The following is a 19794-nucleotide window of genomic DNA, read 5'->3' on the forward strand; positions in this document are numbered from 1 at the left end:
GGAGGGAATCCTGAGGGACAGGATGTATATGTATTTGGAAAGGCAAGGACTGATTCGGAATAGTCAATATGGCTTTCATGTCTCACAAACTTGATTGAGTTTTTTGAAGAAGTAACAAAGAAGATTGATGAGGGCAGAGCAGTAGATGTGATCAATATGGACTTCAGTACGGCGTTCAACAAGGTCTCCACGGGTGACTGGTTAGCAAGGTGAGCTCTCACGGAATACAGGGAGAACTAACCATTTGGATACAGAACTGGCTCAAAGGTAGAAGACAGAGGGTAGTGGTGGAGGGTTGTTTTTCAGACTGGAGGCCTGTGACCAGTGGAGTGCCACAAGGATCGATGCTGGGCCCTCTACTTTTTGTCATTTACATAAATGATTTGGATGCGAGCATAAGAGGTACAGTTAGTAAGTTTGCAGATGACACCAAAATTGGAGGTGTAGTGGACAGCAAAGAGGGTTACCTCAGATTACAACAGGATCTGGACCAGATGGGCCAATGGGCTGAGAAGTGGCAGATGGAGTTTAATTCAGATAAATGCGAGGTGCTGCATTTTGGGAAAGCAAATCTTAGCAGGACTAATACACTTAATGGTAAGGCTGTAGGGAGTGTTGCTGAACAGAGACCTTGGAGTGCAGGTTCATAGCTCCTTGAAAGTGGAGTCGCAGGTAGATAGGATAGTGAAGAAGGCGTTTGGTATGCTTTCCTTTATTGGTCAAAGTATTGAGTACAGGAGTTGGGAGGTCATGTTGCAACTGTACAGGACATTGGTTAGGCCACTGTTGGAATATTGTGTGCAATTCTGGTCTCCTTCCTATCGGAAAGATGTTGTGAAACTTGAAAGGGTTCAGAAAAGATTTCCAAGGATGTTGCCAGGGTTGGAGGATCTGAGCTACACAGAAAGGCTGATCAGGCCGGGTTATTTTTCCTGGAGCGTCAGAGGCTGAGGGGTGACCTTATAGAGATTTACAAAATTATGAGAGGAATGGATAGGATAAATAGACAAAGTCTTTTACCTGGGGTCGGGGAGTCCAGAACTAGAGGGCATAGGTTTAGGGTGAGAGGGATAAGATATAAAAGAGACCCAAGGGGCAACGTTTTCACACAGAGAGTGGTAGGGGTATGGAATGAGCTGCCAGAGGAAGTGGTGGAGGCTGGTACAATTACTACATTTAAAAGGCATTTGGATGGGTATATGAATAGGAAGGGTTTGGAGGGATATGGGCGGGGTGCTGGCAGGTGGGACCAGATTGGATTGGGATATCTGGTTGGCATGGACGGGTTGGATCGAAGGGTCTGTTTCCATTTCTATGACTCTATGACTCTATCATCATCTTTTTTTAAACGGCCCTATTTATAGATTTGTTATTTTTAGTGTGGTCTCCTATTTGAGGCTGCAGTAATTGTTTACACGCCATTTGTCAGCCTGACTGAGTTTTCTACCTTGATGTTTATGGTTCTTTCATTAGAGGGACCAATTAGATTCTAAAGGTTTGAAGCCTAGATCAATCTTTGGTGTGGTTTATAAAATCATGAGGGGCAGAGGTAAGGTGACTCACAAGGGTCTTTTCCCTAGAGTCAAGGAGTTCAAAACTAGAGGGCACAGTATTAAGGTGAGAGGAAAAAGGACATGTGGGGCAATGTTTTCACACAGAGAGTGGTTAGTGAGTGGAGTGATCCTCCTGAGGATGTGATGGATATAGATACAGTTACAACGGCTAAAAGACATTTGAATAAGTATATGGAATAGGAAACGTTTGGTGGGATATGGGTCGGGAGCAAGCAAGTGGGACTAGCTTAGTTTGGGCACATTGTTGGTATGGACTAGTTGGACCGAAGGGTCTGTTTCCATGCTGTATGACTATGAGAGGATGGATAGTCTGGGACATCTTTCCCTGGAGTGTCGGAAGCTGAGGGGTGACCTTACAAAGGTTTATAAAATCATGAGGGGGCATGGATATGGTAAATATCCAAGGTCTTTTTCCTGGGGTTGGGGAGTCCAAAACTAGAGGGCATAGTTTTAAGGTGAGAGGGGGACAGGATTTAAAAGGGACCTTTGGAGCAACCTTTTCATGCAGAGAGTGGTGTGTGTGTTTGGAATGAGCTGTCAGAGGAAGTGGTGGAGGTGGGTACCATCACAACAGTGAAAAGGCATTTGGAAAAGGTACATGGATAGGAAAGGTTTAGAGAGGTACGGGCCAAATGCAGGGAAATGGGCCTAGTTCAGTTTAAGGAACCTGGTCGGCATGGATGAGTTGGGCAAAGGGCCTATTTCCGTGCTGTATGATGCTATAACTCTACAAGAGAAAAAGTTAAATTAAACCGCTGGAACGTCAGGGGTGTTAGTGCCAGATAATGTCCTTGACCATCCCTCATAGAATCATAACAGGGCAGAAACAGGCCATTCAGCCCAGCAAGTCCACACGACCCTCTGAAGAGTATCCCATTCCCCTGTTATTCTACATTTACCCCTGACTAACGCACCTCACCTACACATCCCTCAACACTACGGGCAATTTAGCATGGCCAATTCACCTAACCTGCCCATCTTTGGACCGCGGGAGAAAACCAGAGCACCCGGAGGAAACCCACGCAGACATGGGGAGAATGTGTAAATTCCACACAGAGAGTTGTCTGAGGGTGGAATCAAACCCAGGTCCCTGGCGCTGTGAGACAGCAGTGCCAACCACTGAGCCACTGTGCCACCCTAACCCTCTGTAACAGATTTTGTTGACCATTCTGAGCTAAAGCAATTCTGGGCAAAACCAAAGCAAAAAACACAACCAGCCTGGAAATAACTGTGCCTCCCAAACCAGTTGAACATTGAAAGTAGACAAATAATTTGCTGCAGCGCGCTTAGCAATTTCTTCTGGATTTCTTTCCCCTGAAATGTCTGGCCAAAGATGGCTTTTGCTGAAGGAGCTAGCTTGGGCCTGGTGGAGCTGTGTCCAAACTGAGAAGGCCTGAACATCTGGACATCAGGAAGTAGGTCCTGCCCACCCGCAGGACACTGTTGCATTTTCCTGATGGGAAGCCTCTTTTCTAACATCTCATGGAAGTCCTCCTTCAATCCACACTCCATCCCATCTTGGGACTAGATTAAACCGCATTGTAGGAAGGATGTGGAGGCTTTGGATAGGGTGCAAAAGAGGTTTACTGGGATGTTGCCTGGGTTGGACTGTATTAGCCATAAGGAGCGGTTGAAGGTGAGGACTGCAGATGCTGGAGATCAGAGTCGAGAGTGTGGTGCTGGAAAAGCACAGCAAGTCAGGCAGCATCCGAGGAGCAGGAGAGTTGACGTTCTGGGCAAGAGCCTTTCATCAGGAATGAGGCTTCTGAGCCAAGGGGGTGGGCGGATAAATGGGAGGGGGTGGGGCTGGGAGGAAGTTAGGTAAGAGTGCGATAGATAGATGGAGGTGGGAGTAATGGAGATAGGTTGGAGTGGAGGGTGGAGCGGATAGTTGGGAAGGAAGATGGACAGGTGGGACAGGTCATGAGGGCGGAGACGAGTTGGAAGGTTGGAACTGGGATAAGGTGGGGGAGGGGAAATGAGGAAACTGGTGAAATCCACATTGATGCCACGGAGTTCGAGAATCCCGAGGTGGAAGGTGAGGCGTTGAACAAACTTGGATTGTTTATGCTAGAGCGTCAAAGGCTGAGGGGGTTGACCTGATAAAGAGACATGATTAGAGTGGATAGTCAGAGTCTTCTTCCCCAACGTGGAAATGACAAATATGAGAGGGCAGAGATTGAGAACGAAAGGGGGAAATGTTTAAAGGAAATGTGTGGAGGGTGTTTCTCTGCACAGCAGGTGGTAAGTGTTTGGAATTCACTGCAAGGGGAGGTGGAGGAAGCAGAGCTGACAACAATGTCTACGAGGCATTTAGACAGACACATGAACAGACAGGGAACATTGGGATACGGATTACGTACAGGCAGGTGGGGTTAGGTTTAGAATGGCATTATGGTTGGCACAGACATGATGGGTTGAAGGGCCTGTCCCTATGCTGGACTGTTCCAAACGTTCAAAAATCCTATAGTGTTCATCCAACTCATTTTGTGAGCACTGTCCTTACACCCTGAGGACTTCAGTGTTTCAACTCTCCAGCATCATCTCAGGGAGTAATCAGGGATGGGCTGCCATGGCGCACATCCCATGATGCATTTTGTTAAAAAAAAAGAATACAGGTGCGAAAACCATCTCCTGATTCTATTTCCATGAGGTTGCCCGTCCAAGACGTAAGGCTGATCAGATACACCGCAGAGTTTCAGGAGGGACCAAACGTTACAAGCCAGGATTTACCTCCAGACTGCCCAAAAACTATCCCAAAAAAAATGGTTTCTAATGCAAGTTCTGGGTCTCCTCCATTGCCAGTTCCAAACCACCTGAGGAAGAGTGCCCCATCTCCCGCCTTTGCACCCTCCAACCACATGGGATCAGCATTGACTTCATCAGTTCCTTATCTCCCCTCCCCCTACCTCACCCAGATCCAACCCTTCAACTGGGCACGACCCTCTTGACCTTTCCTACCTGTCCATCTTCCTTCCCATCTATCTGCTCCATTCTCCCCTCCAATCTATCATTCACCCCCCCAACTGTATCCACCTCTCACCTTCCCAGCTACCTTTCCCTCAGCCACAGCCCCACCCTCTTTTTTAGCTCTCAGGACCCTTACCCCCAATGCTCCCCCACACCCCAAACAATATTCCTTATGCCTGAAACATCGACTCTTCTGCTCCTTGGATGCTGTCTGACCTGCTGTGCTTTTCCAGCACCATACTCTTGGTCTCCAATGGAAAGGCCTAAGTGAGTCAAAGTTGTTGACAGTGTAATTGGAAAACAGCAGTTGATTGAGGTTCAAAATTCTGGAAGGTGGTAGCTTTCCTCAAAATATGAAAACTTCAAGCCTTGTCACTGAAAATTTTAAAATTTCTGTTGATCTGATACCCTTGGTTTTTCAGCAGTGTGGTGTGTGTGTGTGTGTGTGTGTGTGTGTATGTATGTGTGGTGTGTGTGGGTTGTGTGTGTATATGTGTGGTGTGTGTATGTGAGTGCGCGCGTGTGTGAGCATGTGTATATGTGTATGTTATGTGTGGTGTGTGTGTGTATACATGGTGTGTGTGTAAGCGTAGTGTGTGTGTATGTCTGGTGCGTGTCTGTGTATGTGTGTATATGTGTGTATATGTGTGTGGTGTGTGTGTGTGTATGTGTTTGTGTGGTGTCTGTGTGTATGTGTGGTGTGTGTGTCTGTGTGTTTGTGGTGTGTGTATGTATGTGTACGGTGTGTGTGGTGTGTGTGTATGTGTGTGTGTGTTTGTGCGGTGTGTGTATGTGTGGTGTGTGTGTGTGGTGTGTGTGTATGTGTGGTGTGTGTGTATGTGTGGCGTGTGTGTATGTGTGTGTGGTGTGTGCGTGTATGTGTGCTGTGTGTGTATGTGTGATGTGTGTGTGGTGTGTGTGTGTATGTGTGGTGTGTGTGGGTGTATACATGTGGGTGTGTATGTGTGTGTATGTGCGTGTAGGTGTGGTGTGTGTGTGGTGTGTATACGTGTGTTTGTGTATGTGGGTGGGTGTGTGGTGTGTGTGTTTGTGTGGTGTGTGTCTGTGTGTGGTGTGTATGTGTATGTGTGGTGTGTGTGGTGTGCGCGTGTATGTGTGGTGAGCGTGTATATGTGTGTGTGGTGTGTGTGTGGTGTGTGTGTGGTGTGTGTATGTGTGGTGTATGTGTCTGTGTGTGTGGTATGTGTTTGTGTGTGTGTGTGGTGTGTGTGTGTATGTGTGGTGTGTGTGTGTATGTGTGGTATGTGTGTGTGGTGTGTGTGTATGTGTAGTGTATGTGTCTGTGTGTGCGTGGTGTGTATGTGTGTGGGTATGTGTGTGTGTATGTGTGTGGTGTGTGTATGTGAGTGTGTATGTGTGTATGTGTAGTGTGTGTGTATGTGTGGTGTGTGTGTATATGTGATATGTGTGTGTACGTGGTGTGTGTGTACATGTGTGTATGTGTGCGTGTGTATGTGTGTACGTGTGCGTGCGTGATGTGTGTGTGTACATGTGTGTATGTGTGTGTGTATGTGTGTGTGGTGTGTGTGTATACGTGTGTGTGTGTGTTTACGTGTGTGTATGTATGTGTGTCTGTGTGTGGTGTGTGTGTATGTGTATATATATATATATATATACGTGTGTGTTTGTGAATGTGTGTGTGTATGTGTGTGTGTGGTATGTGTGTGGTGTGTGTGTGTATGTGTGTGTGTACGTGTGTGTGTATACGTGTGTGTGTGTTTACGTGTGTGTATGTATGTGTGTCTGTGTGTGGTGTGTGTGTATGTATATATATATATATATACGTGTGTGTTTGTGAATGTGTGTGTGTATGTGTGTGTGTGGTATGTGTGTGGTGTGTGTGTGTGTACATGTGTGTGTATACGTGTGTGTGTATATGCGTGTGTGTACGTGTATGTGTATACATGTGTGTATATGTGTGTGTGTGTGTGTGGTGTGTGTGTGTATGTGTGTGGTGTGTGTGTGTACGTGTGTGTGTACGTGTGTGTGTATACACGTGTGTATGTATACGTGTGTATGTATACGTGTGTGCGTATGTGTGTGTATACATGTGTGTGTGTGTATACGTGTGTGTATACGTGTGTGTGTATGTATGTGTGTACGTGTGTGTGTATACGTGTGTGTATGCGTGTATACGTGTGTGTGTACGTGTGTGTGTGTATACGTGTGTGTGTCTATACATATGTGTGTGTGTGTGTAGTGTGTGTGTGTGTGTGTGTGTGTGTGTGGTGTGTGTGTGTCTACATGTGTGTGTGTCGTGTGTGTGTGTGGTGAGTGTGTGTGGTGTGTGTATGTGTGTGTGTGTGTGTGTATCAGATTGTTTGAAACCAGTACAGCAGGTTAAAGCAGCTTGGGTTTAAATAAACAGGGAGTGGGCAGCATATTTTTAGACAATATAAGATAAGTTTCCAAAACGCTCAAAAAAATGTCGGTTCGTTTGGGGAATTGTTGTACGGCACGTTTCAAAGCATCTCAGGGTGGATACAGTAGTGTTGGGGTGAGGGTGGGGGGTATATTTTGGAGTTAAGCCATTAGGAAGTTTATCCAAAAGTTAAGGAAATCAGGAATGTTCTGTCCCATAATGCTGGGCCTATTGGAAATTGCAAAACTGGAACTGATTGATCTTTGTTAAACAAATATGTTCATAGTGACAGAATCAAGGCAGGTAAATAGGGTTAGAATACAGATCAGAATGAATGATAGAAGAAGCTGGACAGGCTGAGTGGCAACTTTCTAGGACCACAAGAAAAAAGAGCAGGAGTAGACCATTCAGCCCCTCTAACCTGCTCCACCATTTAGTAGGATCATGGCTGATCCAAGATTCCTCACATCCACGTTCCTGTGTTTTCCCAGTAACCCTTGCTTCTCCTACAGTTTCAAAGAGTTTGCCAAGACCGAGGGCGAAGTTCTGAGAGAGATTGCAATTTAAACAGTTCATAGGCATTGACTGAGGGGTATTGCTGTTTTTAATTTGAACATGGTTTCTTTTCAAGGTAAACATTTTCTCTATTAACCTGTTTTTTGTACATCACCAGCAGCATTCATAGAATCCTCAAAGTGTGGAAACAGGCCATTTAGCCCAACAAGTCCACACCGACCCTCCAAAGAGTAACCCACCCAGACCCATTCCCCTACCCTATTACTCTACATCTACCCCTATCCACCTCACCTGCACATCTTTGGACTGTGGGAGGAAACCGGAGCACCCGGAGGAAACCCACGCAGACACTGGGAGGATGTGCAAACTCCACACACACAGTCACCTGAGGCTGGAATCAAACCCGGGTCCCTGGTGTTGTGAGGCAGCAGTGCTAACCACTGAGCCACCATGCTAACATAATACAGATAGTGATTATGTTACACGCATGATACTCAAGGTTTTTGAGTGACAACAATAGAACTATGATCCAAGCAGTGCAGGGGCAGAAATTGCCTTTTTGAGTAGTTATAACACATACCATTAAACAGTCGGCTTAATATCAGTTTGATTGAACTCCAAGAAATGTTATCATTTGCCTTCCTCAATCACCTAAACCATCCCTTTCTCTCTTATTTCTTTTTAATGTCCACTTGGGTTTTATTCAATATAAACAATTTGGAGTGCATTGTAACAAACTCACGACCCTCCTTCAGAACTGGAAATTTCATCAAGGGAACCCCCCCCCCCCCGCCCCTGTAGGTTCGTCTCCAAGCCACTCAGCATCTTGACTGAAATTATATCATCCTTCTTTCAGTGTGGTTGGGTCAAAATCCTGGAATTATGATATCGTGGGTTTAGGGTCAACATACAGATTGCAGCAGCTCAAGAAAGCAGCTCACCACCACCTTCTCAAGGGGGGCAAATAGGGATGGGGTAATAAAGGTTGGCCCATCCACTGATGACCATGTCCCGCGAGTGAATAAGCAAAAAGCCTTGAGCTATGGACCAGTCGCAATGTGCAAGTATTTCGTGAGATGTATCATAACTCATTGCAAGCACAAAATTGCCAACTCTGAGATGATTTGTATCAGGAAGCTATTATTCAGTCCCTTGTCAGGCCAAGATGATATAGAATGATGGGAATAATTATTGGCTTTTCTAAAACAATTTAATTCCCAGTCTGGAGATAATCTCCCAAAGGGATGTTTTACCGATGTGTTTAAATAACTGGAAGTTACTGTTGTGCTCTTCACTGTGACTATAATAATGTGATTGCCATTTCTCTTAAAAACATACATCGTCTGCTCATGAGAAACAAAACTAAAGAATTGAGGATGCTTGGAATGTGAAATAAGGAGAGAGAAAGCTACTAAATGCTCAGCAGGTCTGACAGCATTCGCACAGAGAGAACCAGAGTTAACATTTTAGTCTGTACGTTCCAACACAATTGGCAGGTAAATATTTACTGTATCCGTTGCTCCCAACGCAGTCTCCTCTACGTTGGGGAGACATGACGCCTACTCGCAGAGCGCATTAGGGAACATCTCCGGGACACCCGCATCAACCAACCCCACCGACCCGTGGCTGAACACTTCAACTCCCCCTCCCACTCTGCCGAGGACATGCAGATCCTAGGCCTCCTCCACCACCATTCCCTCACCACCTGATGCCTGGAGGAACAACACCTCAGGACCCTCCAATCCCAGGGCATCAATGTGGACATCACCAGTTTCCTCATTTCCCCTGCCCCTACTTTACCCCCAGCTCAGCATCGCCTTCATGACCCATCCTACCTGCCCACCTATCCGCTCCACCCTTTACCCCCATCTTCATCCACCTATTGCACTCTCAGCTACCATGTCCCCAACCCCAACCCCCTCCCATTTACCTCTCCGCACCCAAGGCACCCTCATTCCTGATGAAGGGCTTTTGCCCAAAATGTCGAGTGACCTGTTGTGCTTTCCCAGCACCACACTCTTGGCAACATAGATTAGTGTCTGAAGATGGCACAGACAAATCATCATCTCAAGAAGGTTTGGTACCTTTGCGGAAGACACTGCACATTTTATGTTTCAAAGCAATAAAATCTGGAAATTTGAAGATAATTTGGATTTAAAACAGGTGCCTCTGAGTGCCATAGGCTGGGCAGGCCACTCACTACATGCTGGTTCAGCTCTAAACATGATATTGGTCAAGGCAGATACAGAGGCTTCCAGTATCCAGGGCCAGACTTACTGCAGCTGTAATACTCAATAGGAATTCCACACTATTTCTTTTGCATTGTTGATAATTAGGCAGGAGAAGCTGCTGTTTGTGGAGGCAACCCAGCTAGGTGTAGTTCAGGATTCATTGTGTACAATATTTCCAGATGAACACTTCTGATAAATTCAACTGATGATCCCAATTAATGAAAATATGCACCCACCCTTCTGCAGTGAATAATAGTTGAACCAGAGATTGTGGCTTTGGAATGTAAACACTCTGAATGTCAGGTACAGAAAACGGAGCACAGCTGAACTTTGCATTTCTGAAGAGTTATACCAGACTTGGAAAGCTAACTCCTATTCTCTCCCTCCACAGGTGCTGAGTTCCTCCAGCATTCTCTGTTTTGGATTTCCTGTCATATTTTGCCTTGATTGAACTTGGTGTATGCTTGGGCTTTGCAAGGCCATAGGGAAAGGCAGGATAGGCTGGAGCGATTTTTCCCTGGAGCGTCAGAGGTTGAGGGGTGACTTTATTGGAGTTTATAAAATCATAGGGGGCATGGATAAAGTGAATGGTCAAGATCGTCCCCCCATGATGGAGGAGTCCAGAACTCGAGGGTGAGAGGGGAAAGATTTAAAAGGAACCTAAGGGGCAATTTGTTTCACACAGTGGGTGGTGTGTGTATGGAATGAGCTGCCAGAGGAAGTGATGGAGGCTGGTACAATTACAACATTTAAAAGGTATCTGGATGGGTATACAGGTATCCCCCACTATGTGAAAGGAGAACATTCCTGTGAAACCATTCATAAGCTGAAATGGCGTAAAGTGAAGAAGCTCTAATTTAAATGGGAAAACATTTGCCTTCTGTGATACAAGCAAAAATCCTCTTCAGATTCACAAAAACAGGTACTAATGTAAGTCTTTTGAAAAAGAAAATGTGGCGTAAAGCGAACTTTTGGAAAGCGGGGGATTCCTACATAATTAGGAAGAGATATGAGACTAATGCCAGCAAATGGGACCTAGATTAATTTAGGATACCTGGTAGGCATGGACAGGTTGGACCGAAGGGTCTGTTTCTGTGCTGTACATATCTGTGACTTTAAATGCAACAATTCAAGGATCAAAGGGAAATGTAGTACATACATCCCATTGTGCTCCCCTGGCGCTATGATGAGTACCTTCTGCATTTGGTGGGGTGACCTGTGCAGACAACTAGGCTAACTGCAGCCTGTCATGATGGGCACTGGGGAGACTGCATACGTTTAACAGGACAACAGGTTCTGTGGCCTGGCGGAGGGTGAACCACCTCTGATTTGGGCAGAGGACGGAGCAAGCTGACTCCGGATTTCCAGTCTCCAGTGGGGAGGGGGGAGGGGGCGGAGGGGTGGGACCGCTATCAGCTTTATCACTGAGCGAATTGACACCCATTATCCTTTCAGCCCATTGGCATTGGCTGGAGCCTGAGTGGGAACCACAATCTAAGGCCTCAGTTTACGGTTAGAGGGGAAAGAATGAAAGGGAACTTGAGGGGCAACATTTTCATTCCTGATGAAGGGCTCTGGCCCGAAACGTCGAATTTCCTGTTCCTTGGATGCTGCCTAACCTGCTGTGCTTTAACCAGCAACACATTTTCAGGGCAACATTTTTGCACAGAGGATGGTACGCATATGGAATGGCTGCCAATAGAAGTGGTTGAGATGGCTACATTAACAACATTTAAAAGGTATTTGGACAAGTACATCGATAGGAAAGGATTAGAAGGATCTGGGCCAAGTGCAGGGAATCGGGGTTCGAGTAGACAGACATTTTGGTCAGCAGTTTGGGCTGAAGGCCCTGTTTCTGAGCTGTAGGACTCCATGACTCTATGAGGCGGGCCCCTTGATAGCGGGATCTCTGTCCCTTATCGGGGGGACTTGGTGTCAGGAAGGAGAGGGAGAGCAGGACAGGGAATGTCATGGCCTTCTCTAGTTTTTGTGTTTATTAACTGATAAGTCCCCAGGACCTGATGGTCTACATCCCAGGGTACTGAAGGAGGTGGCTCTAGAAATCGTGGATGCATGGATGATCATTTCCAATGTTCTATAGATTCAGGATCAGTTCCTGTGGATTAGAGGGTGGCTAATGTTGTCCCACTTTTTACGAAAGGAGAGAGAGAGAAAACAGAGAATTAAAGACCGGTTAGTCTGACCTCAGTAATGGGAAAATGCTGGAGTCAATTATAAAGGAGGAAATTACGACACATCTGGATAGCAGTAACAGGATAGGTCAGAGTCAGCATGGATTTATGAAGGGGAAATCATGCTTGACTAATCTTCTGGAATTTTTTGAGGATGTAACTCTGAAGATGGACAAGGGAGATCCAGTAGATGTAGTGTACCTGGACTTTCAGAAAGCCTTTGATAAAGTCCCACATAGGAGGTTAATGAGCAAAATTAGGGCGCATGGTATTGGGGCAAAAATACTAACTTGGATTGAAAATTGATTGGCTGACAGGAAACAAAGAGTAGTGATAAACGGCTCTTTTTCGGAATGGCAGGCAGTGACCAGTGGGGTACCGCAGGGATCAGTGCTGGGACCGCAGCATTTCACAATGTACATTAATGATATTGATGATGGTAGTAAAAGTAATATTAGCAAATTTGCTGATGATACAAAGCTGGGTGGCAGGGTGAAATGTGAGGAGGATGTTAGGAGATTACAGGGTGACCTGGACAGGTTAGGTGAGTGGTCAGATGCAAAGCAGATGCAGTTTAATGTGGATAAATGTATGGTTATCCACTTTGGTGGCAAGAACAAGGCAGATTACCATCTAAAATGGAGTCAAGTTAGGTAAAGGGGCAGTACAGAGAGATCTGTGTGTTCTTGTACACCAGTCAATGAAGGTAAGCATGCAGGTACAGCAGGTAGTGAAGAAGGCTAATAACATGCTGGCCTTCATAACAAGAGGAATTGAGTATAGAAGCAAAGAGGTCCTTCTGCAGCAGTACAGGGCTCTGGTGAGACTGCACCTGAAATATTGTGTGCAGTTCTGGTCTCCAAATTTGAGAAAAGACATTCTGGTTATTGAGGGAATGCAGCGTAGGTTCACGAGGTCAATTCCTGGAATGGTGGGACTATCTTATGTTGAAAGATTGGAGCGACTGAGCTTGTATACCCTTGAGTTTAGAAGGCTGAGAGGGGATCTGAGTGAGAAGTATAAGATTATTAAAGGATTGAACACTCTGAAGGCAGGAAGCATGTTTCCGCTGATGGGTGAGTCCTGAACCAGAGGACACAGTTTAAAAATAAGGGGTAGGCCACTTAGAACAGAGTTGAGGAGAAACTTCTTCACCCAGAGAGTGGTGGGTGTATGGAATGCTCTGCCCCAGAGGGCAGTGGAGGTCAAGTCTCTGGATCCTTTCAAGAAAGAGTTAGATAGAGCTCTTAAGGATAGTGGAATCATGGGGTATGGGAATAAGGCAGGAACAGGATACTGATTGAGAATGATCAGCCTTGATCATAATGAATGGTGGTGCAGGCTCAAAGGGCAGAATGGCCTACTCCTGCACCTATTGTCTATTGTCAACCAACAGGAGGCCTCATTGTTGAATTGTATAGGAATACAGAGGATATTCCACTAATAGAGAGAATGATGGAGGAAGTAGACAGAAGATTGAGTTACAACAAACCACGACCTCGGTCTTCAGCCGAACGCGTTCCTATTTTGTTGCCCTGAATTGATTGGAAAGCAACAAAGGAGAAACAGCCTGCATGAGCTCCTGTGCTATTTGCTGTGATAAATCCACATCTTGTTACAGTAGTAATCTCAACACCACCTGTAAATAAGGCTTGCCTGAGCAGGCCTTTTCCCTTGAACGCGACTTGAATCAACAAGAGCTGTTTGGCAACGACATTCAACTATAAAATGCAAATGAGGCCAGAATGTCAAAAAACATCCCACCTCCAGGCTCCTGGCAGGTGGAGTAATCCCTCCTCCCAGTGTCTACCCCTGTGCAAGTTCAAAGAATCCAGAACTTGGGGTCAAAGTTCAAAAATACATGGCAGTCCATTTAAATGAACACAAAATTTTAATTTCTCTCAGAAGTTTGAGTGAGCAAAATTAGGGTGCATGGTATTGGGGGCAAAGTACTAACTTGGATTGAAAGTTGGTTGGCTGACAGGAAACAAAGAGAAGTGATAAACAGCTCCCTTTCGGAATGGCAGGTGGTGACCAGTGGGGTACCGCAGGGATCAGTGCTGGGACCGCAGCTATTTACAATATATATTAATGATGTAGAAGATGGTATTAATAGTAACATTAGCAAATTTGCTGATGATACAAAGCTGGGTGTCAGGATAAAATGTGAGGAGGGTGTTAGGAGCTTACAGGGTGACCTAGACAGTTTAGGTGAGTGGATGGATGCATGGCAGATGCAGTTTAATGTGGATAAATGTGTGGTTATCCACTTTGGTGGCGAGAACAGGAAGGCAGATTACTATCTAAATGGAGTCAAGTTAGGTAAAGGGGCAGTACAGAGAGATCTGGGTGTTCTTGTACACCAGTCAATGAAGGCAAGCATGCAGGTACAGCAGGTAGTGAAGAAGGCTAATAGCATGCTGGCCTTCATAACAAGAGGGATTGAGTATAGAAGCAAAGAGGTGCTTCTGCAGCTGTACAGGGCTCTGGTGAGACTGCACCTGGAATACTGTGTGCAGTTCTGGTCTCCAAATTTGAGGAAAGACATCCTGGCTATTGAGGGAATGCAGCGTAGGTTCATGAGGTCAATTCCTGGAACGGCGAGACTATCTTATGTTGAAAGATTGGAGCGACTGGGCTTGTATACCCTTGAGTTTAGAAGACTGAGAGGGGATCTGATTGAGACGTATAAGATTATTAAAAGATTGGACACTCTGGAGGCAGGAAACATGTTTCCGCTGATGGATGAGTTCCAAACCAGAGGACACAGTTTAAAAATAAGGGGAAGGCCATTTAGGACAGAGATGAGGAGAAACTTCTTCACCCAGAGAGTGGTGAGTGTGTGGAATGCTCTGCCCCAGAGGGCAGTGGAGGTCCAGTCTCTGGATTCATTTAAGAAAGAGTTGGATAGAGCTCTCAAGGATAGTGAAATCAAGGGTTATGGAGATAAGGCAGGAACAGGAAACTGATTGAGGATGATCAGCCATGATCATATTGAATGGTGGTGCAGGCTCGAAGGGCAGAATGGCCTACTCCTGCACCTATTGTCTATTGTCTATTGAATTCCCTTCCTCAAAAGGCAGTGGATGCTGTTTCTTGAATATTTTTAAAGCAGGGGTAGATAGATTCTTGGTTGCCATAGAGATGAAAGATTGCTGAACAAAGAGACCTTGGTGTACCGGTTCATAGCTCCTTAAAAGTGGAGTCGCAGGTAGGTAGGGTAGTGAAGAAAGTATTTGGTATGCTTTCCTTTATTGGTCAGAGTATTGAGTACAGGAGTCGGAAGGTCATGTTATGGTTGTACAGAACATTGGTTAGGCCACTTTTGGAATATTGTGTGCAATTCTGGTCTCCTTGCTACAGGAAGGATGTTGTGAAACTTGAAAGTATTCAGAAAAATGGCATTTTTAATAACATAAATATGTTATGACCTGTCTCCAGGGCAGGGGACTTGAGCCTGGACTCTGGAGACATGTCGCATGTACTTGGAAATATGTTTTTATATATCCTCCTAGATTAATGTTTAACTCAGATAAATGTGAGGTGTTGCATTTTGGAAAGGCAAATCAGGGCAAGACTTATACACTTAATGGTAAGGTCCTAGGGAGTGTTGCTGAACAAAGAGACCTTGGAGTGCAGGTTCATAGCTCCTTGAAAATTGAGTCACAGGTATACAGGGCAGAGAAGAGCTTGTTTGGTACGCTTGCCCTTATTGGTCAGTGCATTGAATATAGGAATTGGAAGGTCATATTGTGACATTGGTTAGGCCACTTTTGGAATATTACATTCAGTCCTGATCTCCCTGCTGTAGCAACGTTGTTATGAAACTTGAAAGTGTTCAGAAAAGATTTACAGGGATGTTGCCAGGGTTAGAGGGTTTGAGCTAAAGGGAGAGGCTGAATAGGCTGGGGCTGTTTTCCCTGGAGCGTTGGAGGTTGAGGGGTGACCTTATAGAGATTTATAAAATCATGAGGATCATGGCTGGGGTAAATAGACAAGGTCTTTTCCCTGTGGTCAGGGAGTCAAGACTAGAGCACATAGGTTTAAGATGAGAGGGGACCTAAGGAGCAACTTTTCACCCAGTGGGGGGTACGTGTATGGAATGAGCTGCCAGAGGAAGTGGTGGAGGCTGGTACAATTGCAACATTTAAAAGGCATCTGGATGGGTATATGAATAGCAAGGGTTTGGAGGGAAATGGGTGAAATGCTGGCAAATGGGATTGGATTAATTTAGGATACCTGGTTGGCATGGACGGTTGGACTGAAGGGTCTGTTTCCGAGTTGTACATCTCTATGACTCTAGGTGTGCAGGAATGTAGAGTTGAGGTCAAAAAATCATATTAGCCATGATCGAAGGGCTGAATGGGCAACTCTTATTCCATGTTGGCAAGTTTGCACGTTGTCCCCATAATCTGTCAATATAGATTGGATTATAAATTCGGTTGACCAGCAGATTTCCAAAATTAAAAACCTGAATATTCTGAGGTTAAAGTTCCCTCACAGCACAAACCTTTGCAGCTCATCAACGTCTCAACAAGTCTATTTCTGAGATTATGTGACCAGAAGTGAGTGAAGCACAGGGAATCAGGGAAGCTTTCCTTCCTTGTCAGAATCGGTTTCCTGCCAGGACCCTGTGGATGGAAATAACTCAGGCAAGTGCTCCTTCCTCCCAGCTACCCAGTTTGTGTCCTCCTCTCCCAGAGGTCTCTCTCCATGAGTTTTCCAAAAATAGCTCCTCCTGTGCCCTTGTGAGAAGTCAGGGTGCAGGGTCACCATGTATCTCCAGCAAATCACAATCCATATTTCAGATCTGGTGCAGTGGCTAAAATATCATCAAGGCTGAGATAGAGTCATACAGCACAGAAACAGGCCCTTCGACCCAACTCGTCCATGCCGACCAGGTTTCCCAAACTAAACTTACCCCATTCGCCAGCTTTTGGCCAATATCCCTCTAAACCTTTCCTATCCATGTTCCTGTCCAAATGTCTTTTATTTGTTGCAATTGTACCAGACTCCACCACATTCTCTGGCAGGTCAGTCCATACATGAAGTATCCTCTGTGTTAAAAAGGTCCTTTTTAGACCCAAGGCCTTTTTAGGAAGAGAGAGAGATGCGTGAGTGTGAGAAAGAGAGAGAGATAGAGAGCGAAAGAGTGAGAGAGGGATTGAGAGAGAGAGTGAGAGAGACAGAGAGTGTGTGAGTGAGAGAGAGAGAGAGAGAGAGACAGAGAGCAAGAGCGAAGGGGTAGAGAGAGAGAGAGAGACAGAGAGAGAATATTAGTCCATATAACCGTGATGTTGTAGCTATTCCACAGACTTGGTTGAGAGAGGACAAAGCTGGCAGCTTAACGTTCTGTGATTTTAGATGTTTCAGTCGAGTTAGCGAGGGATATAAAAGAGGTATGAGAGTTCCAAAATCGATTAGGGAGAATCTCACAGCTGTGTGGAGGGAGGATACATTAGAGGGCTTCAAAATGTGAGGCCTACCTTTATCCCACCACCCCCATCTCCCTACACATGTGGCTCCCTCCAGTCTGGGAACCCCCCTCCCCTCACCCCCTTCAATCTGGGACCCCCATCCCCATACCCCCTCCTGTCTGGGACTCCCCTCCCCACACCCCCCCCCTCCAGTCTGGGACTCCCCTCCCCACACCCCCTTCCCCACACCACCCTCCAGTCTGGGGCAACCCTCCCCACACCCCCCTCAGTCTGGGACCCCCATCCCCACACCCCCCTCCAGTCTCGGACACCCCTCCCCACACCCCCCTCCAGTCTGGGACTCTCCTCTCCCATGTCTCTGAGTAAGTTTAACATGTTAAAAGTTTAAAAACAAAGCTGAAGAAAAGCAAAAGAAACAGACAGAGCATACCTGCTCCAGCCCGGGAAAGCCCCACTCCACTCTGTGTCACCACAAGCCCCCCCACCAAACACACACACACACACACACACACACACACACACACACAATGGGACCTGTCGGTTTTGACTGTAGGAGTTAGCGAGAATTGTGGGGTCTGGTGTGCAGCTGACTCTGCATCACAACAAAGGCAACTCCGCAACTAAAATCCCACCCTCTGCACAGCTGGCCCCCACAATGTTGGTCAGCAGGCAGAAGGGATGGATGTTTGCATGCTCCCTGAGCTTTGGAAGAGTGAACATTGGTATAAACAGGAACCAAACAAAGGGGACAGGCTCAAATAAATCTGTAGGTGAGCTTCTGAGGACAGCTGTGATGTAACTGTTACCACGGCCATCATGTGATAGGACTCTGCTAGAAGGTTGGAACTTGCTTAGCTCAGAGCATGTTGCTCCCCAGCCTTACCATCATGTGCAGGTTTTTAATAAATGCTATTTAACAACAACACGTGGCCCAGTGGTTAGCACTGTTGCCTCACACTGCCAGAGACCCAAGTTCAATTCCAGCCTCAGGTGGCTGTATGTGTGGAGTTTGCATGTTCTCCCAGTGTCTGTGTGGGTTAGGTGAGTTAGCCAAGCTCAATTGCCTGCAGTGTCCAGGGATGTGTAGGTTATTGTATTGGTCAGGAGTACATATAGGATAACGGATCTGGGTGGGTTACTCTTTGGTGGGCCGAAGGGCCTCTTTCCATACTGTAGGGATTCTATGATTCTAAATATGGCCTAAAAGTATACGCAGAGCCCATACTAAAACATCAGTGAAGCTCATTTTAACGTTAGCTGGTGAAGAGCCAGTAGTAAGGAATAGGCCATCTAAAAAAATTCATTCACAGAATGTGGGTGTCACTGGCTAAGCCAGCATTTAGTGCCCATCCCTAATTGCCCAGAGGGCAGTTAAGAGTCAACCCCATTTCTGTAGGTCTAGAGACACATGTAAGCCAGACCAGGTAAGGATGGCAGCTTCCTTCCCTAAAGGACATTAATAAATCAGACGGGTTTTTCCAACAATGGATTCATGGTCATTATTAGATTCTTAATTCCAAATTTTTATTGAATTCAAATTCCACTATCTGCCATTGTGGGATTTGTTCCCAGGTCTCCACAGCATTATCCGGGTCCCTGGATTAACAGGCCATACTGCTAGGCCATCACCTTCACTAATTTATTATCCCTCTCCCTAAATTGATTATCCTGTCCGATGATCCTTTGCTGTGAATCTAGGTGAAAGGCAAATCCCTTCCTGACCTGCCACTGAATGTTAACTTTATTCCCAAGCAGTCCTGTCCCAAACAGCACAAGCAGGCAAATGTTGGACTGACAACTGTTTTTTTGTGTGAACTATAATCTACCGAAAGCCATGTGAGTCCAATATTCTTTCATACCAGTCAGTAAAGAAGTGCGTACAGACTGGATATGGAGATGCCGGTGTTGGACTGGGGTGTACAAAGTTAAAAATCACACAACACCAGGTTATAGTCCAACAGGTTTAATTGGAAGCAATAAAATTCAATAAAAATCTGGAATTAAGAATCTAATGATAACTGTGAATCCATTGTTGGAAAAACCCGTCTGATTCACTAATGTTCTTTAGGGAAGAAAACTGCCAGCCTTACCTGGTCTGGCCTACATGTGAGTCCAGACCCACAGCAATGGGGTTGACCACCTGATGAAGGAGCAGCGATCCGAAAGCTAGTGCTTCCAATTAAACCTGTTGGACTATAACCTGGTGTTGTGGGATTTTTAACTTTGTACAGACTGGGGCAGATTCAACACTCAGGCATTCCACTAATGTGGTTGTTAGGTGGATTTTAAAATGATTGCAATATGTGGAATGTTGCCAGTGGGACTTATTGTAGCATTTTATAATTAGTCGCTCATACTAAACAAATGAATATAAGCTCAAAGACTGGATATCAAGATGAAACTAATACTGAGGATTGAAGTTTTGGGAGCGCAGAGAGAGCAATGTCGGTGAATTTTGCAGAAATTACACAGGGCTTTGTCGAGCTGAAT

The sequence above is a fragment of the Hemiscyllium ocellatum genome, chromosome 20 (genome assembly GCF_020745735.1).
Source record: "Hemiscyllium ocellatum isolate sHemOce1 chromosome 20, sHemOce1.pat.X.cur, whole genome shotgun sequence".
Classification (NCBI taxonomy): Eukaryota; Metazoa; Chordata; class Chondrichthyes; order Orectolobiformes; family Hemiscylliidae; genus Hemiscyllium; species Hemiscyllium ocellatum.